We start from the raw sequence: 26,719 nt of genomic DNA on the forward strand, positions 1-26,719 counted from the left end.
CCCAGTGTGAACTTGCTGATGTACCTTTAATTGTGATAACTGAGTGAATCTACTCCCACTGTCTGAGCAGGTGAACAGCCTTTCTCCTGTGTAAGATGACTGGCTTGCTATTTGGTCAAATGATCAATTGAATCCCTCTCCACAGTCTGAGCATGAAGGATGGTCGATTGAATCCCTCGCTCCACTTCTTAAATATCCAGACAGAGACAGCAAAACTGGCGTTTTCTGTTTGAGATCCCCACGACAAATTCCTTCTCGTTTTTAACCTGTGAAAAGATTTACAAAATCCATCAATGGGTTTAGGACAACATTTCAGATGAGATAACTTGAGTTGCCATGGTTTGACTTGGTATCACACGGTTACAGTGAGGTTCAACCCAAGTTGGACAGAGAAATCATCTTCTGACTGGGCACAGTGCTGGTATCTGGAAGACCATCAAACTCTCTGATGCTCTTCCTGTCTCTATAAGAATGGGGCATTTCTGCCATCTCCAATCTGTGACCTGGCTCAGTTTGACTCTCTCCATTGGTATTATTCCCCGTTCCTGCTGAGCTGCATGGGTGCCTGGCCCCACAGTAACTGAACCAGTCTCACGCAAATTGTCTTTGTGGATGTGCATCTGGGATTTTCTTTTATGTATTATTAACTTAAAGTGCTACAGCTTTAACACCATGTAAAAAAATTCCTGCTGAGATGACTGGTTGGTCCGCACAGCTGTTAAAAGGGGTTAGAGTGAATTTTTGTAATATTTCAGGTTCTTGTAGAAAAGTACAACACAGAAACAGGTCCTTTGGGCCATCTAGTCTTGTGCTGAACTATTTAAATTGCCCCTCCCACACCCCTACAATCCAGGTACCTACACGAACCTCCTAAATGTTGAAATCGAGCTCGCATGCACCACTTGTGCTGGCTGCTCATTCCACACCCAGATGACCATCTGTGTGAAGAAGTTTCCCCTCATGTTCCCCTTAACATTTCACCTTTCACCCTTAACCCCTGGCCACTGGTTGAAGTCCCACCCAATCTCAGTGGAGAAAGCCAGCTTGCATTTACACTATCTGTGCCCCTCTACCACAATCAAATCTCCCCTCAATCTTCTACATTCCAGAGAATAAAGTCCTGACCTGTTCAATCTTTCCTTATAACCCAAGTCCTCCAAACTTGACAACAGCCTTGTGAATTTTCTCTGAAATCTTTGAATCTCTTTTAAATCTTTCCTGTAGGTAGGTGACCAAAACATCACACAATACTCCAAATTAGGCCTCTTTTACAAGTCAACATAATATCCATCTATTGTCAGTATTTGGTTCACGAAAGCCAATGGGCTAAAATCTTTCTTTCCGTCACTATCGAACTGTGATACCACTTTCAGTGAATTAAGGACTTGTATTCCCAGGTCCCTTTCTTCTACAACACTCCTCCGTGCCCGACCAGTCACTATGAAAGACCTCCCTTGGTAGGTCAGACCAAAGTGCAACAGCTCACACTGGTCTGAATTAAATTCCATTTTCCATTTCTCAAACCATTTTCCCAGGGGGTCCAGATTGCACTGCAAGCCATGATAGTCTTCCTCGCTGTCCACAACACCACCAGTCTTGGTAGTCATAAATCTGCTAATCCAGTTAACCACACTATCATCCAGATTACTGATATAGATGACAATCCACAACAGATCCAGCACTGATCCCTGTGGCAACCACTAGTCACAGGCTTCCAGTCAGAGAGGCAACCATCTGCTGCCACACTCTGGCTTCTCCCAAAGACAGTGTCTCATCCGATTTACTGTCTCATCTTTAATGCTGAGTGACTGAAACTTCTTGACCAACCTCCCATATGAGACTTTGTCAAGTGCCTTGCTAACGTCCATGTAGACAACATCCACTGCCTTGACTTCAACCACTTTCCTGATAACTTCCTCTAGAGACTCTGTAAGACTGGTTAGACATGACCTACCATGCAAAAAGCCATGCTGTCTATCCTTAATCAGTCCACATCGACCCAAATACTTATATTTCCGGTTCCTGCACATAAGTTCCAGTAACTTCCCCACTATTCACTACTAGTCACCACTCCGTGGGTTTGGAGATTTCCCTTGAATTTCATAGAATGATAGAAATCTATAGCACATTACAGACCCTTTGGCCCACAGTGCTGTGCCGACTATGTAACTTACTCTAGAAGCTGCCTGGAGTTTCCCTAGTGCATAGTCCCCTATGTTTCTGAGCTCCATGTAACTATCTAAGAGAGTGTTAAAAGTCCCTGTTGTATCCACCTCGACAACCGCTGCTGGCAGTGCATTCGACACATCCAACACTCTCTGTGTAAAAAAACTACCCCTGACATCCCCTCGGCATATATTTCCAGGCACCTTAAAACTATGCCCCCTCCTGTTAGCCATCTTAACGCTGGGAAAAAATCCTCTGTCTATCCACACACTCAATGCCCCTCATCATCTTATACACCTAAAAAAGGCTCCAAACATTAGCAAGGAAATTTTACATTGCTCTGAGGATTTGTTGGAAGTAAACAAAATTATGAGGTTATAGATAGGGTAAATGCAAACAGCTTTTTCCACTGAGGTTGGGTGGGATGACAACCAGATGGGTAAGTGGGGAAGGTGAAAATTTAATGGGAACATTTGGAAAAGTTCTTTGCTGAAATGGTCATGAGAGTGCAGAATGAGATGTCAGCACTAGTGGAGAATATGAGCTCGATTTCACCATTAAGAGAAGTTTGACAGGTACCTGGATGGTAGGGGTACGGAGGGTGATGATCCCAGTGCAGGTAGTTGCATTATGGGCCAAATAGCCTGTTTCTCCACTGAACTTCTCCATGTTTCTGCGACAGAGAAGCTGGCCAAACTTGTTTGGAAGGGAAAAGGTAGGAGTGACAACAGAGCAACAATGGCTGGAGTTTCTGGGAGCAATTCGAGAGCTGAGTAATCGATACATCCCAAAGACGTGGAAGCATTGGAATGGCAGCAGGGCACAACCGTGGGTTAAATGAGAATCCAAAACCAACATAAAGGCAGAGGACAGGGCAAACAAAAGAGCAAAAGACCATTAGGAAGCTTTTAGAATCCAACAGAAGACAACTAAAGGAAAGTCAGATGAGTTCAGGAGTGGAATTATGAAATGGTTGTCATTAATGAGTTTTGGTTGCACCCAACAGTCCACAGCATTTAGAGGAACGAGATATCCAGGGCCTCATTATCTCTTGAAAACCAAGATTCCCTGCACTAGTTACCATTCAACTTTTATTTTGTCAGACACATACAAACTCTACACCCTTAAAATTTCTTTCTGAAGAACTCCCACTTACCAAGTTCTCCTTTGCTAAAAAACATCCTGTCCCAATCCACACTTGTTAAATCCTTGCAAATATCATAAAAATTGGCCTTTCTCCAATTTAGAATCTCAAGAGAGGTCCAGGCCTCTGCTTTTCTGTATTTACTTGGAATCTCATGATCAGTAGATACAAAGTGTTCCCATACACTAATTTCTGTCACTCGCCCTAGATCACTTCCCAATAGCTTATTGCACACTTCTACATCGGGAATTTTACATACTGATTAAGGTAGATTTGATAAGCTCTACCTCATCTAGTCCTTTTACAGCCTAGGATTCCAGTCAATAAATGGAAAGTTAAAATCACTCACTTTATCAACCTTTGTTTCTTGGCATAGTCCGCAATCTCTCTACAGATTTGTTCCTTGAAATCCCTCAGACTGTTGGGCGCAAGCAAGTCCAAGTAATGGCTACAATATCATAATTTCATGTCCTGAGGTCTGAATGACATCTGTTTGGTGTCAAAAAAACAACCTTGCCCTCAATGTCACTGAAACAAAGGAGCTGGCTGCAGACTACAGGAGAAATGGAGACAGGCTGACCCAGGATCTGGGGTTGAGAGGGTGAACAGCTTTAAGTTCCCTGGCACACACAACACCGAGGATCTCACCTGGTCTGTACATACTGGCTGTGTGGTGAAAAAGGCACAACAGCACCACTTTCACCGCAGGCAGTTCAGGAAGTGTGGGACGGGGCCCCAAATACTAACAACTTTCTACAGGGGCACAATTGAGAGCATCCTGACTGGCTGCATCACTGCCTGCTATGGGTGCTGTACTTCACTCAGTTGCAGGATTCTGCAGAGAGTGGTGCGGACAGCCCAGCGCATATGTAGATGTGAACTTCTCACTATTTAGGGCATTGACAAAAACAGGTGTGTAAAAAGGGCCACTGTGTAAAAAGGATCATTGGGGACCAGAGTCACCCCAACCACAAACTGTTCCAGCTGCTACCATCTGGGAAACGGTACCACAGCCTGAAAGCCCGGATCAACAGGCCCAGGGACAGCTTCTTCCACCAGGCCCTCTGATTGATTAATTCATGCTGATACAATTGTACTTTTATTTATCTTGACTGTCCTGTTGTACATACTATTTATTATAAACTATTATAAATTTCACATTGCAACTTTAGACAGAGACGTAACATAAAGATTTCTACAACTCGTGTATGAAGAATGTAAGGAATAAAGTCAATTCGATTCAATTCACCCTCTCCACTATCTGCTCTGTCATTCTGGCTCCAATCCTCCCTGCAACTTTAGTTTAACCACCCACCCCACAGGGGAGCACTAGCAAGCCTTGCCACTAAGATATTCGTCCCTTTCTACTTCTGTTCCACTAACTAACAAATCCCCTATCACCCCTTTGACTTTCCTCTGCCAGGTAATTCCCCCCAACAGTTTCTAAAGTGTCCACCTGTTGTTGTGGGGGATAGCAACAAGAGTACTCGGCGATGGCTATTTAACCTCATTCCCCTTCCTGACTCTCACCCAGTTTCCTGTGTCCTGCACCCTGGGTACAACTCACCTCTCTGCTCGTCATACCTATCACACCCTCCGATGCTTGGATGATGCGGAATTCATCCATTTCCAGCTCCAACTCCTTAAAGTGCAGCTGGATATACACCTTCTACGTGAGGGCGTCAGGGACACTGGAGGTCTCCCCGCCTTCCCACCAATATCCCCTCTAATTTGTAATGACCAGTGTGTGCAAAAACCTTGTGCTGTACAATTTTTACCCAGTGACAACAACATGTGCAAACTGAATTTTATATAGAGAGGTATTCATTTCAACAGCGAGCAAGTCACTGTCAGTAAGAACTTTAATCTCCTCTGGTTGAGTCTTGATTGAGTTCATCTGCACTCTCACACAACCTATGTAACAGGTTAATGAAGGATTTACTCGCCACAGCTTTTGCAAACCACCTATTTGTGATTTTCTTGCTAAATGATGCTTTCAATTTCAGATTTCCAAATATCACTCCTCTTCTTCCCACTTGAAAATTCCCCAGCAACTCTTGCATCACCACAATACACACAGTATTGTACATAAGTATTTCCCCTGAAGTCTCACCCAGGTGACTGAAAGTGGTGAACTCAGTGATGGTAATGCCAAGGAATACTGCCTTTAAGGGCAGTAGTCTGTCTCCCTGGAGTCTGGCACATTTGTGATGTGAAAGCTACTTGTTGGCCAGGGCAAAGGTGTTTGATATCATTATGTAGCCAGACAGAATTGGTGGAAGCATGTTTTCACCCATCCTGATCCAGGGTATGGCCAGGAGCTCCCTCGGACCCTGTGGGAGGCAAGAGCAGAAATTGTAGGGGCCCCAGCAGAGATAGTTAAGTCATCTTTAGTGACGGGGTGGTAATAGAGGATTGGCGAATAACCGAAGTTGCTTTGCTCCTTCACATAGAACAGAGATATCTACAGCACATTACAGGCTCTTTGGCCCACAATCCTGTGCCGACCATGTAACCTACTCTAGAAACTGCCTAGAATTTCCCTCGCACACAGCCCTCTATTTTTCTATGCTCCATGTACCTATCCAAGAGGCTGTTAAAAGACCCTACTGTATCTGCCTTGACAAACGCTGCTGGCATACATTCCACGCACCCACCACTATCTGTGTAAAAAAAACCTTACCCCTGACATTGCCTCGGTATCTATTTCCAAGCACCTTAAAACTATGCCCCCTTGTGTTAACCATTTCAGCCCTGGGAAAAAAACCTCTGGTTATCCACACGATCAATACCCCTCATCATCATATGCACCTAAAAAAGGCTCCAAACATACACAAAGAAATTATACACTGGATTGACGACTTGTTAAAAGCATATAGTACCATGAGAGTATAGAAAGGGCAAATGCAAGCAAGAGCTGAGTGATCAATATATCCCAAAGAAGTGAAAACATTGAGGACACAACAGTGGCTGGAATGAGAAGCCAGAGCCAACATAAAAGTCAAACAGAGGGCAAACAAAAGAGCAAAAACTATTTGGAAGCTTTTAGAACCTAACAGAAGATGACAACAAAAAAGTCAGATGAGCTCAGTGTGTGGAATTGTGATTTGTAGTCATTAATGGATCTCAGTAGCACCCAACAGTCTGAGGCATTTCGAGGAACAAAATATCCGGGGCTTCAATTTCTCTTGAAAATCAAGGTTCCCTGGACCAGTTACCTTTCAACTTTTACTTTGGCAGGCACATGCAAGCTCTATATCCCCAAAATTTCACTTCTGAACAAGTCCCATTTACCAAGTACTCCATTGCCAGGAAACAGCCTGTCCCAAACCACACGTCAGATCCTTTCTGATACCATCAAAATTGACCTTTCTCCAATTTAGAATCTCAACCCGTGGTCCAGACCTCTCTTTTTCCATCTTTACTTTGAATCTCATGGTATGATGTTTACTAAATTCTGTCAACAGCAGCCCTGGATCATTTCCTAACAGCTTATTGCACACTTCTACGTCGGGAATTCTACGTACTGATTAAGGGCACATTTGACAAACTTTACTCCATCTAGTCCAGAGGTCGGCAACCTGTGGCTCCAGAGCCACATGCGGCTCTTTGATCTCTGTGATGCGGCTCCCCGTGGTTTGTTAGCTTTTGAAATGTAATTCGAAATTTGAAGATTATGGTGATCTTGTACTTTGCGGAGACACCGTTTCCTGGCACATCCGAACAATTAGCCACCGTTCCGACTAAGGGAGATAGCCTACGGGGGTTTGTGAGTACGTGTCTTTTGGAGCATCCGCGCCCATGGGGACGGGTTGAGGGAGGCTTTAAAGCAAGGCTGTTCGAATAAAGTTACCTTTGACTGCAGTCTTTATTTTAGCGCTGCGTGTAGCGCTACATCGCTACAACGTGTTTTTTATCGCTATTAATATACATCACAACTGCCAATGCCTGACACCCGCCAGTGCGCGCTTTCTTTTAATTCTTCGATCCAAGGTAGGCTACCTATGTAGTAACCTTCAACCCAACGTCTTTTTTTCGGAGTTCAAAATGTTTTTGTTGCATGCAGAAATGTAATTTCGTTTTCTCTGCAGGAGTTCATCAATTTCAAAAATGCAACACATTATAGTTTGTTTATACATAGCATAAAGGCAAAAAAAACCCGTTGTATGCAGTGTTATTTCGTTTTGTGGCTCCCAGTGTTTTCTTTTCTGTGGGAAATGGGTCCATATTGGCTCTTTTAGTGGTAAACGTTGCCGACCCCTGATCTAGTCCTTTTACAGTATGGGAGTCCCAGTCAATATATGGAAAGTTAAAATCACTTACTGGAACAACCTTTGTTTCTTGGCATGGTCTGCAATCTCTCTACAAATATCTCTAAATCCCTCAGACTGTTGTGTGTAAACAAGCCCCAATAACGGCCACAATATCATAATTCCCTGTCCTGAGCTCATCTGGCTTTCCTCCGATGCTTCTTGCATTCTGATATACACAGCTCAGCACATTCATTGCACCAGGCTCAACCATCTAACTGCTGAATCTATCTATGATCTGAACATCTGACTGGTGTCAAGGAAACAAACCCTCCATCATTGTCACAAAAACAAAGGAGCTGATTGTGGATGACAGGAGGAATGGAGACAGGCTGATATCATTGGATCTGCGGTTGATACTGACATCATTGGATCTGCGGTTGAGAAGGTGAACAGGTTTAAGTTCCTCGGCATAAACGTCACCAGGCATCTCAGATTGTCTGTACATACCGGCTGTGTTGTGAAAAGAGCACAGCAGCACCTCTTCCACCTCAGATAGTTGAAGAAGTTGGGGATGGGGCCCGAAATCCTAAGGACTTTCTACAGAGCATCCTGACTGGCTGCATCACTGCCTGGTATGGGAACTGTACTTCCCCTAATCTCAGGAACCTGCAGAGAGTGGTGCAGACAGCCCAGTTCATCTGTAGATCTGAACTTCCCACTATTCAGGACATTTACAGAGACAGGTGTGGAAAAAGGGCCCAAAAGATATTGGGGACCCAATTCACCACAACCACTAACTGTTCCTGCATCCAGGAAACGGTACCACAGCAAAAAGACCAACAGGCTCCGGGACATCATCTTCTATCAGGCTATCAGACTGATTAATTCATGCTAATACAATTGCATATCTATGTTATACTGACTGTTCTATGCACAAACTATTTATTATAAATTACTATAAATTATACCACACATTTAGACGGAGATGTAACATAAAGACTTCTACTCCTCATTTACATGAAGGATGTATGTAAGAAAGTCAATTCAATTCAATTCACCCTCTCCACTATCTGTCCTGTCATTCTAGCTCCCATTCCCCCTACAATTCATTTTAACCACATCAGCACCCCCCTCCACCACACTTGCTCTCGCAGCCGTACCACTAGGATATTAGTCCCCTTCCTGTTCTGTTCCCCTAACTAATGAATCCCCTATCACTCCTTTGACTTTCCTCTGCCAGGTAATCCCCCCTAATACTTTCCAAAGTGTTCCACCTGTTGTTGTGTGGGATGGCCACAAGAGTACTTTGTGATGCTATTTAACCTAATTTCCCTTCCTGACTGTCACCCAGTTCCCTGTGTCCTGTACCTTGTGTGTAACTCACCTCTCTTCCTGTCATATCTATCACCCCCTCCAACTCCTGGATAATCTAGAATTCAACCATTTCCAGTTCCAACTCCTTAAAGTGCCGGGTTACAAGCTGCAGCTGGATGCACATCTTGTAGGTGAGGGCATCAGGGACACTGGAAGTCTCCCCTCCTTCCCACCAACTTCCCCTCTAATTTGTAATGACAAGTGTGCACATAAATCATGTACCGTGTATTTTTTTTACACCAGTTTCTGTGTTGTACATAAATATTTCCCCTGAACCCTCTCCAGATGACAGACGGTGATGAACTCTGTGATGGCAATGCCAATGAACATGAAGGGAAGGGCAGTAGTCTGTCTCATTGGAGTCTGGCACATTTCTGACGTGAAAGTTACTTGTTGCCCAGGGCAAAGGTGTCTGATATAATCATGTACCCAGAGAGAATGGGACAAAACATGTTCTCGCCTGTAGAAAAGTTCAGAACAAAAGGAGGTGGAACAAACAACACACACACAAAATGCTGAGGAACTCAGCAGGCCGGGCAGCATCTATGGAAAAGAGTACTAATGCTGAGTTCCTCCGGCATTTTGTGTGTGTTGCTTGGATTTCCAGCATCTGCAGATTTCCTCTTCTTTGTGATGGGAGGTAGAACAAAGGTGATTTTCTCAACTGCTGATGTAAAAGATTTTGTTCCCTTTCTCCGAGTTCCTAATCCTTGCATTTAGATAGCTGGAGCTCAGCTCTGTCTGAGAGATCCATCGGTTCCCATTCCCTCATCAGCCGGAAGCTTCCCGGGGCCCGTGTACGGATCGTGGGGCTGAGAGAGAGGGAAGAGGGCAGGACTGTCCCGGGATTGTTGGCCACGGTCTCCGGATTTCACAGGAATCGCTCTGAAGTCGGTGTTTAAGATAAAAACACGGAGAATCGCTCTTACCTGTAGCCGACATTTTCAAGGCCTTCTGTGTACTGCGCGCATGCGTGATACTCGGGGACATCCTCAGCCTGACGCCTGCGCATTTCATCGACGCTTCAGCGCCGGCAGAATTCTTAACGCATGGCCCTATGGGTAATCACGATGCCATTAAACATTTCTGCAAGCACCGGTTCAAAGTCCATACCTCATTTTTTTCGTGTGTATAGAAAAATCTGCAGCTGTTTTAACGCAGAAAGCGGTTTCCATAAGCAATATACTCAATATCAATGTGTATCTAATGCCAAAGTAAAATGCAGTTATAAAACACAGGAGATTCTGCAGTTGCTGGGAATACAGAGACGCACACATACAAAATGCTGGAGGAACTCTGCAGTTCAAGCAGCAACTAAGCAGCGGAGTACACAGGCTAGGCATGCTGAAGGGGCTCGGTCTAAACGTTGCCTTTTTATGCTCTTCACAATTGCTGCCTGACTGTTGATTGCCACCAGTATTTTGCAGAAATTAACCACCTTTTTTTTCGATCAACCAGTTTCCAAATGTTTCTAATCTTTCTTTTGCTGCCAAATCCTGCTGGTCTGATTCCTCTTCCTCCTCTTTGCAGCCCTAAAGTCTGACTCAATCTGGCAGCTCTTTGGTTTCTGACTCTACACCATCGAAGATTCACTCGCTAATCTGCTGTCAGACTTTAGAGGTGCATTGTGTTAGGAGACCGCAGGTTCGTTTACTGTGAGTGTCCCTTTAATTGCCTGAGTGAGGTGGGTCTGTGACGTGAAACACCAACGGAGGGAGAGAGAGAAGGGGAGGGGAGGGGAAGGGAGGAGAGGTGGAGGACAGGAGGGGAGGAGGGGAGAAGGGGAGAGATAGAGGAGGAGGGGAGGGGGAGGAGGTGAAGGGGAGAGGGGGAGGGGAGGAATGGAGAATGGAGAGGGGGGAGAGAACGTCAAAATCACAGTGGGTTTATCGTCTTATTCAAACCGGAGAAAATCATGCAGGTGTATAAGGTCATGAGAGGCATTGGTCGTGTTGATAGACAGAGGCTTTCCCCAGGGCTGAAACGGCTAACACGCGGGGGAATAGGTTTAAGCTACTTAGAAGTAGGTACAGAGGAGATGTCAGAGCTAAGTTTTGTTTAAGCAAAGAGTGGTGTGTGCGTGGAATGCACTGCCAGCGACGGTGGTAGAGGCGGATACAATAGGGCCTTTTAAGAGGCTCTTAGATAGGTACATGGACCTTAGGAAAATAGGTGGCTATGCAGTATGGTAATACTAGGCAGTTTCTAGAGAATGATGCATGGTCGGCACAACCATGTGGGCTAAACGTATCTGTAATGTGCTACAGATTTCTATGATTCTATGAAATTCAGTGGAAATCCTTCCTCCCACAGAGTAGTGACTAGTTGCAACCTGTCATTTCAGGGTGAGTGAGAAGGGAATGGCCGGGGTAGATTTTGATATTCTGATATGGAACAGAGACATCGGCAGGGACTTCTCTAGTGAGAAACGGAATTTGATACAGAAGTGATTTATCTGTCACAGATCCACAATATTAAACACCAGTCTAGTTTAAGGCTAACATCAGCAGAACAGACTCCTCCAATGCTAAGTGACCAGGGTTCAGTCCTGGGTGCGATGAGCAGCCGCAAGAACTGCAGAATCTGACAGTAACGGTCCCTCATGAACCTGCAGCTGCCTTCAGTCACCGTGATGGTGAAACATTTAACACGGAGCTGATTTGAACTTCCTCCCTGATGTGAAGTTGCTGGTGTTGCAGCAGCTGGGATGAGTGAGTAAAACTCTTTGCTCACTCCGGACAGAAATGTGGCCTCTATTTACTGTGAACTCACCGGAACATCACAAGGTGGGTTAACTGAATGAGTCTCTTCGCACACACGGAGCAAGTGAACGGCCGCTTCCCAGTGGGAAGCTGTTGGTGTATCTGCGAAGGCCGACTGAATCCCTTCCAAAATGAGAGCCAGTGAAGACGTCACAGTGCTCTGAACGTCATGGCGATGTATCCAATCAGATCACGGACATGGACACGTGTTCGAGCTCTCCTTGTAGCGAGTGGGGCGCTGTCTTCTCCAGCATCTCCGCCTCCACATTCAAGAATCGGTGGCATTCAAGCGCTGGTGAACTGACAGATACAGCAGAGTGAGTGTCGCTTTAAGTGCCTGAGGGAGGCGCGGCTGTGACGTCACAAACGCGCTGCAGCAGAGACAGAGAGACAGAGGGGAGGGGAGAGAGGGAGGAGAGGGAGGGGGAGAGAGAGAGTGAGGGAGAGAGCGAGAGGGAGAGGAAGAGAGTGAGAGTGAGAGTGACTTCAGCTTGTCACTGCTACGCCCAAAAGATTGGGTTGATCATCGGCACGCAGTGCACAACGGATGTCTGGCTGTCACTTCGTATAATCCATATGTGTGGATTTGTTGGAGTGTCCTGTGGTATCACTTTTGTTGGGCCTTGCCTGGAATCAGGGTGTTCTGTGGTAACCACTTGACGATATTCCTGTCACTGTCACTGTCACCTGGTGATCTTTCTAAGTGGATTTCGGAACTAATCGACGGATAAGATCTTCGGCGACTGTTTTCTCGTTTACCCAGCGTGGAATGTGTGTGGAATTCTTCGTAATTGCCTTCTCTCTACGTGTTCGTGAGGATTTACAAATCTCTCCTCTCACTCACTTATTCCGTGGATTACTGAACTTTTCCAATTTACCATCTGAAGACTTTTAGCATTGTATCCCAAGGTTGATAGTTTAGGAGCTATATATACGCATAACACAGTTAATTGCTGTATTTTTCGTTCAATCTTTTAGATTTGGAGTAGATACTAATGAAGAGAGTGTTTTTACCATCGAAACCAGACTCCATGAGTGATCTGTTGCTGCTGGTAGGTAACAATTGCAACAACCCAGCTGTCTGAGGCACAATCCTTTAAAATTCTTGAAAATGACCCAAAACATTGAAAAGAGCGGGGAAGAAGGAGTTTAACCAACTTCGTCCGGAGCCCTGAACAACGTCACAACCACCGTGAGCTCATCCTCTTGTTCAGCCCGGAGAAAATCATGGAGGAAATTCATGCAGGTGTATAAGATGATGAGAGGCATTGGTACCGTGGATAGCCAGAGGCTTTTTCCCAGGGCAGAAACGGCTAACACCAGGGGGAATAGGTTTAATCTGCTTGGAAGTAGGTACAGAGGAGATGTCAGAGCTACGATTTTTAAGCAAAGAGTGGTGTGTGTGTGGAATGCACCGCCAGCGACGGTGGTAGAGGCGGATACAATAGGGTCTTTTAATAGATACATGGAGCTATGCGGGAGGGTAATTCTAAGCAATTTCTAGAGTAAGTTACATAGTCGGCAGAACATTGCGGGCCAAAGCGTCTGTAATGTGTCGTAGATTTCTATGATTCTATGAAATTCAAGAGAAATCTCCTATCCCACGGAGTGGTAACTAGTTGCAGCCTGTCATCTCAGCGAGAGTGAGAGAGGAACGGCAGGGGTAGATTTTGATATACTGATATGGAACAGAAACACTGCCAGAGCCAGATGGGCCGAGTGGCCTTTCTAGTGTACATTGTGAAGTCAATTCAATTCAATTCACCCTCTCCACTATCTGTTCTGTCATTCTGGCTCCCATTTCCCCAGCAACTTATTTTAACCACCACACTCTCCACCCACACTAGCACTAGCAAGCCTTACCACTAGGATATCAGTCCCCTCCTGTTCTGTTCCCCTAACTAATGAATTCACTATCACCCCTTTGACTTTTCTCTGTCAGGTAATCTATCCTCCCCACCCCAACAGTTTCTAAAGTGTTCCACCTGTTGTTGTGTGGGATAACAACAAGAGTTCTCTGTGATGGCTATTTAACTTTATTCCGCTTCCTGACTCTCGCCCAGTTTTCTGTGTCCTGCACCTTGTGTGTAACTCACCTTTCTTCATGTCATATCTATCTCCTGCTCCAACTCCTGGATGATCCGGAATTCATCCATTTCCAGTTCCAACTCCTTAAAGTGCAGGGTTACAAGCTGCAGCTGGATGCACACCTTGTAGGTGGGGGCATAAGGGACACTGGAGGTCTCCCCAATTTCCCACAATGTCCCCTCTAATTTGTAATGACCAGTGTGCACATAAATCATGTACCATGCATTTTTTTACCCAGTGACATGTGCACAGTGAATTTTATACAGAGAGGTAATCATTTTCACAGCGAGCAAATCACTGTCGATAAATACTTTGATATCCCCCGGGTTTGATGGAATTCATCTGCACTCTCACACACACTATGTAGCAGGCCTGTAACGAGTAATGAAGAATCATCTCACCAGAGCTTTTGCACATTGTTCATATGTGGTTTGCTTGCTAAATTATTCTTTAAAAAGTCAGGTTTGCAAAGATTACTCCAAGTCTTTCCACTTGCAAATTCTCCAGCACCTCTTGCATTGTCACAATAGACAATAGACAATAGGTGCAGAAGTAGACCATTCGGCCCCTCGAGTCTGCACCGCCATTCTGAGATCATGGCTGATCATTCACTATCAATCAACCAGTCCCTGCCTTGTCCCCATATCCCTTGATTCCCCTATCCATCAGATATCTATCTAGCTCCTTCTTGAAAGCATCCAGAGAATTGGCCTCCACCGTCTTTCGAGGCAGTGCATTCCAGACCCCCACAACTCTCTGGGAGAAGAAGTTTTTCCTTAACTCTGTCCTAAATGACCTACCCCTAATTCTCAAACCATGCCCTCTGGTATTGGACTGTCCCAGCATCTGGAACATATTTCCTGCCTCTATCTTGTCCAATCCCTTAATAACCTTATATGTTTCAATCAGATCCCCTCTCAATCTCCTCAATTCCAGCGTGTACCAGCCCAATCTCTCCAATCTCTCTGCGTAAAACAGCCCTGCCATCCCAGGAATCAACCTAGTGAATCTACGCTGCACTTCCTCAATTGCCAGAATGTCCTTCCTTAAACCTGGAGACCAAAACTGTACACAATATTCCAGGTGTGGTCTCACTAGGGCCCTGTACAAATGAAAAAGGACATCCTTGCTCTTGTACTCAATTCCCCTTGTAATAAAGGCCAACATTCCATTTGCCCTCTTCACTGCCTGTTGCACTTGCTCATTCACCTTCATTGATTGACAAACTAGGACTCCTCGGTCTCTTTGCATTTCTCCCTTACCTAACTCTACACCATTCAGACAATACTCTGCCCTCTTGTTCCTGCTTCCAAAGTGGATAACTTCACATTTATTCACATTGAATGACATCTGCCAAGTATCTGCCCACTCACACAGCCTATCCAAGTCTCCCTGCATTCTCCTAACGTCCTCTTCGCATGTCACACTGCCACCCAGTTTAGTATCGTCAGCAAACTTGCTGATATAGTTTTCAATGCCCTCATCTAAATTGTTGACATAAATCGTAAAGAGCTGTGGTCCCAATACAGAGCCCTGTGGTACCCCACTTGTCACCTCCAGCCAGTCCGAGAAACACCCATTCACTGCTACCCTTTGCTTTCTATCTGCCAACCAGTTTTCTATCCATGTTGAAACCCTGCCCCCAATGCCATGAGCTCTGATTTTACTCACCAATCTCCTATGTGGCATCTTATCGAATGCCTTCTGAAAATCTAGGTACACAACATCCACTGGCTTACCCTCGTCTAACATCCTTGTTACACCCTCAAAAAACTCCAACAGATTAGTCAAGCATGATTTGCCTTTGGAAAACCCATGCTGGCTCAGCCTAATCCTATTACTGCCATCAAGATGTGCCACTATTTCGTCTTTAATAATGGACTCAAGCATCTTCCCCACGACTGACGTTAGGCTAACAGGGCGATAGTTCTCCGTTTTCTCCTTCCCTCCCTTCTTGAAAAGTGGGATAACATTAGCCACTCTCCAATCTTCAGGAACTGATCCTGAATCTAAGGAACATTGGAAAATGATTACCAATGCATCCACAATTTCCTGAGCCACCTCTTTCAGAACCCTCGGATGCAGACCATCTGGACCCGGGGATTTATTAACCTTCAGTCCTACCAGTCTACTCATCACAGTTTCTTTCCTAATGTCAATCTGCCTCAATTCCTCTGATATCTTATGACCCTGGCCCATCCATACATCTGGGAGATTTCTTGTGTCCTCCCTGGTGAAGATAGATCTAAAGTACGCATTAAATTCTGTTGCCATTTCCCTGTTTCCCATAACAATTTCTCCTAATTCATTCTTCAATACACACAGGTAATACCAGTTTCTATATTGGACATAAATATTTCCCCTGAACCCTCCTGAGGAATTGAGGATATATAAACAAAAAACCTATGTAACCTATGTAACCTCTGGCTAAAATAATAATTGTGACTGAATAGGAATATTTGAACCGAAGTAAACACTGTCTTCAGTGGTTAGCTCAGCCAGGCTCATTGCCAGTTCTCTGTGGCTTGCAGAGAGGCACACTGAGAGCTGATAACATTGTATACTGTACCGTTGTTAGATACCATTATACATTCTACCCTCATTTGATTAAGGGGCAGAGGACTCACTGATAAGGACAGGAATGAACATCTGTTTGTAATTAAGTCAGGGCTTTGCAAAGGGAATAAGGACTGGACAGTACATCCATCCATAATTAAAACCTCAATATAACAAACTCTGTTATCTAAGTAATTAAGATTTGCACCAACAAACTTGGTGGGCATACCAGTTCAAATAACATCTTGAAATAGTGATGCATGGGGTGTACTATGTATAAATATACGGCTGTAACCTAAGTCAGTCGACTTGTCAGATAGTGGCAGTGCTTACGTGCCTTCCCTTTCACAACTGGGGCTCAAACTCCTGCAGAAGAATGTGCAATAAACTGTGGTGTCAATAAGAAGCTTGTATCTCGAGTTTTATTCAGATTCAGCTTTAACATTTGGCATCACAAACAGGATCTCTATCTACAGAGCACTGAGCAGACGGGCTGAGTAAGCAGCTGAACCACTCTGGGGACTGTGGGGACTGACCGGGAGCCCAATAGGTATTTTACATTTGCCGCTCACTGTTAGTTCCTTTGGATGTATGGTGCCTTGCCCAAGGCTGGTCACATACCTTGACAGGATCGGGAAAAAAATCTGTCAGGAGACTAGTATAAGGTAGGCAAAATTTTTACTAAGTGGGCAGGAGGCAGTATTGGATAAAGTTTACTAAGTGGCCAGGAAGCAGACATGTCAGGTAAATTCATCAATTGAGCAGGAGGTGCCTGCTAGGTAAATTTATCAGATTGTTAATTGAGCAGGAGGCCTTGTGCCTGATAAATTAGTTAGAGATAATCGGTCAATTGCAGTCGATTGATACGAGTGTGCCAGCAGCAGCCCGACACAATTTTGTGTGAGAGTTTTCCGGACGAGGAAAAAGATTTTCAAATGTTTAGTATAGCACTGAGTAAGAAATTGGGGAACAAAATGTGGCCACGGACTGAGGGGGGTGGGGGAAGCCTGGGTTATTACCTCATTAGAACAAGCAGTAAATCTGATATGGAAAAAGAACTGAGGAAAGAAGTGGAAATCATTGAAAAGGGAATGGAAGGAAAAGGCAGATGTAAAATGGAAGTCTGCCAGCTATGCCACTGATGGCTTACTGGCTTCAGAATTGGACTTTGAGGCGAGAGGTCTTGAGTTCGAATCCAGCCGACTCCCTTGCACACTTTCATCCGTGCTGGGTTAGAGCTGGTGATCTCTTAAACAAAACAATTCACCCAGCAGAAGGCAATGGCAAACTACTGCTGTAACTTGCCTTGTACATGATTTCCCAACACCGCACAGCGGCGTGGAAGGAAATCCTCGGCTAACTGGAAAAAGTTCCGGATGTGACATACGTTTAAAGTGGAACAGTATATTATCAGCAAGTTGGAGAAATAATGGAATGGGATAGAGGTATGTACTGCAGAAGGAATGCCAAAGGTTGGGAGCCGCTAAAAGCGGAGCGTGAATGGGTGGATGTGATTTGTGGCCTGCTACGGCAGTTTCACAGGAGACCAAGCCTTTAAACTGGAGGGACAAATACCCATTATTAATGACTTACTGCTCCAATGCTTACCAACTAAGTTAGCCAACATTATTAAGACAAATAATATGGATTGGCCTGACAATGACCGAAATCGAATGTGACGAGCTTCGACATATTTTTGGGACCCGACTTTCGAATCCCGATCAACCCCGAAGGGAACTAATATTCTCCTGTTTGATTCTTACTAAGAGAGAGAGGGGGGCAGAACTATTTGACTATGCAGCATGTTTACACTTGTTCGCAGCTTGTGTTTATATAGCTCACAGTTTGTTTTATTTAAGCAAGGACAGTCACAAACACAGTCAGCCGGAGAGAAAGAAAGAAGATGGAAGGTTCGAAACAAAGGACCTAGTGGCCAAAGGCCACTATTTGGACTCTACTATGCCCACAATGTGGGTTGACTATTGATCCAGCGTGTACTGAATGTGTGATTGTCACTTTGATCCACTGGAGTGGATCTGTTGGCTTGGGAGTATCCTGTGAGGACCACTTGTGCTAACCCTTGCCTGGGTGTGGTAATTCACTTGAAGAGGTACCCTTGTGACCAATCACTGTTGGTGATAACTCGTATAATCCATATGGGGATGTTGTTGGAGTATCTCGCGGCTACCACTTTTGTTAACCCTTAGCCGGATTCGGGTGTGTTATGTGGTAACCACTTGTGAGAAGGGATATTCTGTGGAAATCACTGTCGGTAATACTTTGTGTGTTGGATCTGGATTGGGAGTACCTTGTGGAATCTACCTGTGTGTCAACCCTTGCTTGTGTGGTAGTTCCTTCTGAAGACAGTACGCCTGTGATAAGCTGCTTCTGGCGATAATTTGTATGTAGATTTAGAACGACGACGGATAGAACCTACAGCGACTGTTAACCTGTCATTTATTCCATGGCTGAACTGAACTTTCATAGTTCACCATCTCAAGACTTTAAGCTTGGTATTCCCTGAGCTCAAAGGTTTGGGAGTTATATTTACACGTATGTGTACTCATAACACTTTTTAACTTTTGATTATTTTGCTTAATTTGTTATATTATAAGTAGATACGAATAAAGAGAGTGGTTTTAACATCAAAACCAGACTCCAGGTGTGGTCTATAGCTGCTGGTTCATTTAAACCAATTGGGTACGTAACGGTGCTGCTCGTGTTTATGTCTTTAAGAGGGCTCACCCCAGCACCCGGGGGCCCTCCTGTTAACACCTTTCTGTCTCTCTGTCACACCTATGCCAAGCAGGTAGAACCAGAGGCCTGCTGGGTTTGTGCTGAAATTCCTCGGTATGGTAAAAGTATGATTCAAATGTCAGTAATCCTGCTCAACTAGAGTGAGGAACTATCTTCCTGGGCTTTTTCAAATAACACCCGGGGAAGAGAGTGAGGAACTGTTGTCCAGTCTGTGATGACCGTGGCTGTCAGTGTTTTGAGGGATGGTGTCTCAGGGCCCCACCAAGCGGAACTTCCTACGCTGGGAAACATGCATCCTGGCCATATCTGCAGGAGCCCAGCAGCCGAGAGGAATAACTGAGACTGAGCGATTTTTGATGATAGTTTTTCTCTCCTATAGCGTAGCCAGAAATTCATGAGAGATAATCAATTTGGCTATAAGAACTTCAGGAGCTGGCCACAATGCTGCAGGGGCCCTGTGACAGAAACACAGGCCCAAGTAACAGAAACATCCATTGAAATGATTGCAATCTGGCAAACAGTCGTACAGAATCGTACGACTTTAGATTTTATCCTAGCTGAGAAAGGGGGAACCTGTGCTATTATTGACACAGAATGCAGCACCTATATCCCTGATGAGTCTACTAACGTTACATCCCTCTCCAAGCACACTGTCAAGGAGACTGACAGCATCAAGAAAGTAGGGCAGGATTTACACGGGTTCACCGAAGGGTTGAAATGGTGATCTTCAAAGGCCTGTAAGGTAATATGTGGGGCATAGTCCTAATCCTATGTCCTAAAAGTTGTACATATCATTGTTATAATTACTGATGTATGTTGTTTTTCCCCACTGAGAAGTCAAAGCTGTACTCAGTTGTTTTCTCTGTAAAAAAGTTACTGCTTTGTTGATCATGTAATGATCTAAAGAAGGGAATGATAAAGTATGTAAAAGGGTTAACACTTCGTTAATCTATAACAGCCTGTTTTTCTGAAAGAAACTGCTGATGATCAACAGATGTACTAAGCCATGCTGAGCCATATTTCTTCTTGAGGGTAGCTAGCTACGGTTTCAGGATGCTTATCTCCTTGTGCACTCATGTGTAGACATAGGACAGCTTCTGTCTGTTCTGTGTGTGTGAGCCATTATGACTATTTTGTAATTTGTCTTTAGGGGCTGTCATAGTAAATAACTTTGGCTCCATCCAGTCTTGTGTGGGGGAGTATCTGGACAGATAAATTTATTGTGTAAGGGGAATTGGTGGATAGGGTGGTAGCATTCACAGTCTGTTCCTGTCTGAGTGACTAACTGAGTACGCCCCGGGTGCTTGGAACAAAGAGTTTGTACCATACGGTCTCTGAGTGACTTTATCTGGATTCAACTTCCACAGAATGGGAGTGGTTTTAAAGGGCTGGGCTGCTGGAAGCACATCACCAGACCGGGACTGATTGCAACTGGGTCTGACAGAAGCATAACTGGTTCTTCTGGGGACATTCAGTCTCACTCCAGCTATTTCCTACCTTCCCTTGTACAGGTATGTAATGTCCAAAGGACATGTTTTTGAGTAAATGAGACTCACCAAACTTTCTCCTGACTGAATCACTGGGAAATCCGAGTCTCTTGATGCAGAGTTGTTCTCTCCAGTTGCTGTTCTCAGTCCTCGGGCCAATTCACTTGTTGCTGTTCTCTCGTCTTCAGCTGTGGTTTGCTTCCAGTTGGGGTTTTTCTTCAAATAAACTTCTCACCGCAGGTCTAACTTTAACCAGAGAGATAATGAAGTATGTTAACATTAAAAAGGAGAACCAAACATTTCTGCTCAATGTTACTAAGAACAAAACTCACTGAAATTTAAACATTGAAGGCAGATATAATGATCGCAGTGAACAATTTATTGTCCCTCACACATCACAAAACGATATGGGACAAGGAGGAGCCATCATACAGTCAGGAACAGAATTATGTGATTTGATCCATCTGGTCTGCCCCACCATTTACCATGGCTGATTTTTATTCCAACACCATATTCCTGCCTTCCTCCTGTAACCCTGAGCTACTCACCAATCATGAATATATTACTTTGTGTCATAAATATACAAAATGGCAGCCTCAACCAACCTCTGCAGCAACAAATTCCACAGATCAGACATCTTTTAGCCAAAAAATTCTTCTCATCTCAGTTTTAAAGGGAAGCATCTTTTTTCTGAGACCGTGCTGTCAGATCACAGACTCTACTTCTGATGGAAACATCCTCTCCATGTCCACTGTATCCAGGCTTTTCAGCATTCTGTGCGTTTACTTATCCATACATCCCTCCCACAACTCCCCAATGTCCCTCTGAACTCCATTGAGCACAGGTCCAGAACCATCAAATGCTCCTCATACATAACAATGATTATTCCTGAGATTATTTTTGGAAACCATGTTTACAAGCAGCAATTGTACTGAACACATTTCCAGGAATAAGAGATAAATTGATACCAGGATAATTTACAGAGTAAGTTGAGATTTCTCTATTGTTCTACTAGCACAGAATGAGCCATTTCCATTTCCAGGTTAATTTCTGGAAATATAAACCATTCCAAGGTAAATGTAATAAAAAGAAACTAGAATTATCAGAAATTCTTAGTAGGTAAGGAACAGCTTTGGGAGAGGAACAAACTTTACAATTCAGGGTAATAATGTTTTGTCAGAATGACCAAGCATTTTCAGTTTTTATTGCAGATCTCCAGCAACTTGAGATTCTGCCTGATTTCCACCGAGTGACAGACAGATGACAGTGAAAGGGGGATTTCGAAGCATAGTTTGAACACCAAACTCAGGGTCTATCTCTACTGTTGTAAACACGGAACAGCCCATTTACTCACAGCCTCTCCCTGTGAGGATGGAATGGGAACTCATCCTCTCCTCAGACTGGCAGTCATTGCTTCCAAAGGAACTCCAGAAAGAAACATCTGATCCCAGACGAGAAATACTCGATCAACACCTCACAAGCCCAAACAGCTCGATCCCCGGGTCCACTTTCCCTGGATCAAAAACTATGATATCCCAGGACCCAACCTCACAGAGTCACACAGCTTAATCTGCCACTCACCGACCCTGAGAGTCTCACACATTGTCCCCACATCTCACACTGGGTAGTGCAATCCAGGATTTCCCCACAACCAATGTCCAGCTGCTCGAAGAAGGACATCCATCCAGCCCCTTCTGTAGAAGCACTAAGCAAAGTCAAAGCCAAAACACCAGCAGTTCCATTTCCCTGGAATGCTGATCACAGGACTAGAGCCCAAGCACCAACTCTCCCAGAACTCTTTGCTGACTGTAATATGATGAAGTGTGTCAGGCAGTCACAGTTCACAAAATAGGACTCCACACCAATGCACAACAGAACTGGCACCTGATGAGCCTCTGGCTTTCCAGCTGACAAAAACTGATTCTGGAAACAACTCAGCAAGGCCGAAGGTGTAAAAGAATACTTCACAATGAAGCCAAGAATGATTGCCGATATATATCACTAAAGAGGTGTGACACAGGGTGGACCAAGGTTGACCCAGATAGTTGATGCATGTCACTGAAGTTGGTGGGAGAGAGACTGGACAGAGGTTGAACAAGATGGGCAGGGAATGAGCAGATGGAATGAGGTGGAGAAGAAATCAAGGACGATCAATTATGGTTCTCCAGCAATACACAGATACTGAATTAATAGTACTCACTACTGTATAAAGGATCTTAAAATGACAAAGTTAGAACAAAACAACAAGAACTTTGCCATATATACTTTGAACCCTCACCAAATTTTTATCAACACACCATAGAAAGTTTCCCATTCAGACACTTCATGCTTTTCATGGTAACTGTTCTGCCCGTGACTGTGAGGAACAGCAGAGACCTTTGGACCCAGATCAGCACATCACAGAAACCATTCTCACACTGGACTTTCCAGTCCCTCAGGAAAGCAGGTAGTGAAATCAAAGATCCCCACAACCTGGTACATTCTCCTTCCTCACCCACCCCAGTCCGGGAGAAGACACAACAGCCAAAAAGCTCAAAGACAAATGCGAGGAGGCTCAGGAAGTGAGACAAGTTGGGGGAAGTTAACGGGACTCAGTGGCCAACATCAGATTCCCCAACACAACATGGAGGAAGCATCACCTCACATACGGGGACTCTGACCGCACACCACATGATCTTGAGTCACAAACCAGAGGGCGGGGTAGATCTGTGTTAAACAGCCTCATGTGACCTGTTGGTGGGTCTCCCATTTCAACTCTGTGAAAATAAACAGCCTGGGCTCCTGGTTTGGATCGTTCAATGCAGATTAAGTGACATCTACATATTTTTGAAGAGCCCAGATAATAGGAAAATAAATGAGTAATTGGCCCTCAGTTCAGCACTCACGGCTAACATTGGATCTCCCCACTCGGGATCGGTCCCAATACGCACTGATGGGAAAACGATATCTTCGGCCCGCAGACTGTGATCTGATCCCTGGCTTCCTGACCCAGGAGGGGAGGACCCTTTCCCAATCCCGCAGACAATCCGCTTCAGTACTGAGCAGAAAGGAAAACACCACCCAACCGGAGACAGTGAGCATGCGCGAAGAGTTAGTTACATCTGTGGATAAATGGGAGGGGCAAACAGGATCACGTGACTGGTGGGGTCCCCCCCCCCCCAGGCAGAGAGTCCAGCTACCCACCACTTCTGTGGAAAGAGACAAACTTGCCGCTCAGATTTCCTCTCACCTTAAATGTATTAGACATTTCAACCCCCAGGAAAAATATATCATCTGTCCACACAGATTCATAATCAGGTTTATTATCACTGGCGTGTGGTGTAAACTTTGTTAACTTTGCAGCAGCATTTCAATGCAAGACATAATATAGACAAAAAAGAAAACACAAAACAAAATAATAAGAATTACAGTATATGTATATCTGGGACCATTGCTCATCGTGATTGTTATAAATGACTTGGATGAGGAAGTGAAGCGATGTGTTAGTAAATTTGCTGATGACACAAATGTTGGGGGTGTTGCGGATAGTGTGGAGGGCTGTCAGAGGTCACAGTAGGATACCGAAAGGATGCAAAACTGGGCTGAGAAGTTGCAAATGGATTTCAATCTGGATAAGTTTGAAGTTGTTCAATTTATTAGGTCAAACATGATGGCAGAATATAGCATTAATGGTAAGCCTCTTCACAGTGTGGAGGATCAGCGGGATCTTGGGGTCTGAGTCCAGAGGACACTCAAACCTACTATGCAGGTTGACTCCGTGGTTAAGACGACAAACGGTGCATTGACCTTTATTAATCGTGGGATTGAGTTTAGGAGCCGAGAGGTTTTGTTGCAGCTATATAGGACCCTGGTCACACTCCACTGTGCTCAATTCTGGTCACCTCACTACAGGAAGAATGTGGAAACCTTAGAAAGGGTGCAGAGGCACGTTACAAGGATGTTGCCTGGATTGGGGAGCATACCTTATGAGAATAGGTTGAGTGAACTCGGCCTTTTCTCCTTGGAGCGACAGAGGATGAGAGGTGACCTGATAGAAGTATATAAGTTTATGAGAGGAATTGATCATGTGGATAGTCAGAGGCCTTTTCCCAGCGCTGAATTGGTTACCACAAGAGGGCACAGGTTTAAGTTGCTGGGGAGTACGTACAGAGGAGATATCAGGGGTGAGTTTTTTTTTGCCAGAGATTGGTGGGGAGTGGTGTAATGGGCTGCCGGCAATGTTTATGGATGTGGGCATAATAGGGTCTTTTCGGAGATTTTTGGATAGGTACCTGGCGGCACTGGAGAAAAACTAACTTAGAAAAATAGAGGGCAATGGATAACTATAGTAATTTCTAAGGTAGGGACATGTCAGCACGACTTTGTGCGTCAAAGGGCCTGTACTGTTCAGTAGGGTTTCTATTATTCTATGAATAAATTAAAAATCATGCAAAAAGCAGAAATATTATATATTTATATTGAGGTCGTGTTCAAGGGTTCAATGTCCATTTGGCTATCAGATGGCAGAGGGGAAGAAACTGTTCCTGTATCACTGAGTGTGTGCCTTCAGGCTTCTGTACCTCTCTCTCTCTCTGATGGTAACTTTGAGAAAAGGGCAGCCCTGGGTGCTGGAGTTCGTTAATAATGGACGCTGCCTTTCTGAGACACTGCTTCTAATCCTTTGGTAATCTTATAAACGTCTATTCAGTCTCATCCCAGCCGGCACGTCTCCAGAGAAAACAACTCAAGTTTGTCCAACCTCTCGTTATAGCTCATGCCCTCTATTCCAGGCAGTGTTCTGGTAAACCTCTTCTGCGCCCTCTCCAAAGCCCCGACATGCTTCAGAGAACGAGAGCGACCACAACTGTATGAAACACTCCAGATGTGGCCTAATTAATCTTATAAAGCTGCAACACAACTTCCAGACTTTTGAACACAATGATAAAGAGAACCACACCATTTGCTTTCTTAATCTGTGCAGATCAATCTGTGCGGTCGCTTTCAGGGAGCGATGATCTCGGACTCCAAGATCCCTCTGATCATCAACACTATTCAGTCTTGCATTTAACAGTGTACTGTCTCTTTACATTCCACCGACCGAGCTGCGAAGATGATCATCACTAATCAAATCTCACTGAGATTTCTCAGGTCCTGTTGAATTTATTGCCAAGTGCACAAGTGCGGGAATGTACAGGTACAGAGAAACACTGACTTGTAGCAGCATCACAGGCAAGTGCATTCAGATAACACACGGAACATAAGTTATACGATTCTCTGTCAGTAACAGTATAGAAATATGTTTACGTCATCCTGCTAATAGGACCAGAACAACAGGGGCTGAGCGGCAGCTCATCTCAGAGACCTTGTGAGACCTTCAAACCGAACCGACCCCGGCAGATTCTGTGAAGGAAGCGAAGAGAGGCCGCCAGTCCGGGAAAGTTCATCCCCTCCCCCCCTTCAGGTTTCACCGATCACCTTCTGTTTCTCTCTCCCTTCCCCACCCCCACCTTTTATTCTCCAGTCCTGCCGAAGGGTTTCGGCCGGTTATGTCGACTGTACTCTTTTCTTAGATGCTGCCCGGCCTGCTGAGTTCCTCCAGAATTTTGTGCGCGTTGCTCGCAATTCCAGCAACTGCAGAATTTCTTTGTTTGAGTTCAGGAAAGTTAACTCACTACCCAACGTCAGAACTCCCCGATCGGAACCGGCTTCAATACTCACCGAAGGAAAATTGTTGGTGTTGCCCCGCAGAGAATAATCCGTCTCCGGCTCCCCGTCCAAGGGGGCGAGAACCCACTCCCCATCCCGATCTCACCACCGACCCGGTTTCACAAAGAACGAGAAAACAGCACTGCCAAGCCCGGGAATGTGAGCATGCGCAATATGCTAATTGCGTCATCAGGCGGTGGGCGGGGCCTCGGAAACAAACCCGAAGATGCTTCCGATCTGCGGTAAAACGGGATCACGTGACCAGTGGAGGGTCTCTCACGTCACCCGTTGACTGTTCCTCGCCCTTCACACCCTGCCCTTCCCACCGCCGCATTTCCCACATTATTTTATTATTTCCCTATATTATTTCCAAATTTAAACCAGATACGTATTTAGTTTTTCCCACCATATCTTCCCCGGTCCCGTTCCCTCCAGCCCTAGGTCACA

At 44.8% G+C, this 26,719-nt stretch overlaps 1 long non-coding RNA gene across 3 annotated transcripts; it reads right to left on the bottom strand.

The window, feature by feature from the left end:
* On the bottom strand, nt 1–26,421 carry LOC132390260 (uncharacterized). Of its 3 annotated transcripts, none has more exons than XR_009510835.1 (3): nt 26,285–26,421; nt 20,657–20,833; nt 1–266 (listed from the first exon to the last, which is right to left on the bottom strand). It is a non-coding gene; the product is annotated as an uncharacterized LOC132390260 (long non-coding RNA). The 3 variants fall into 3 exon arrangements; XR_009510836.1 differs by lacking the exon at nt 1–266 and adding an exon at nt 9,927–9,992; XR_009510837.1 differs by lacking the exon at nt 1–266 and adding an exon at nt 10,066–10,084.
* Nucleotides 26,422–26,719: the final 298 nt, after the last annotated feature.

The sequence above is a fragment of the Hypanus sabinus genome, unplaced genomic scaffold, assembly GCF_030144855.1.
Source record: "Hypanus sabinus isolate sHypSab1 unplaced genomic scaffold, sHypSab1.hap1 scaffold_821, whole genome shotgun sequence".
NCBI classification, from domain to species: domain Eukaryota; kingdom Metazoa; phylum Chordata; class Chondrichthyes; order Myliobatiformes; family Dasyatidae; genus Hypanus; species Hypanus sabinus.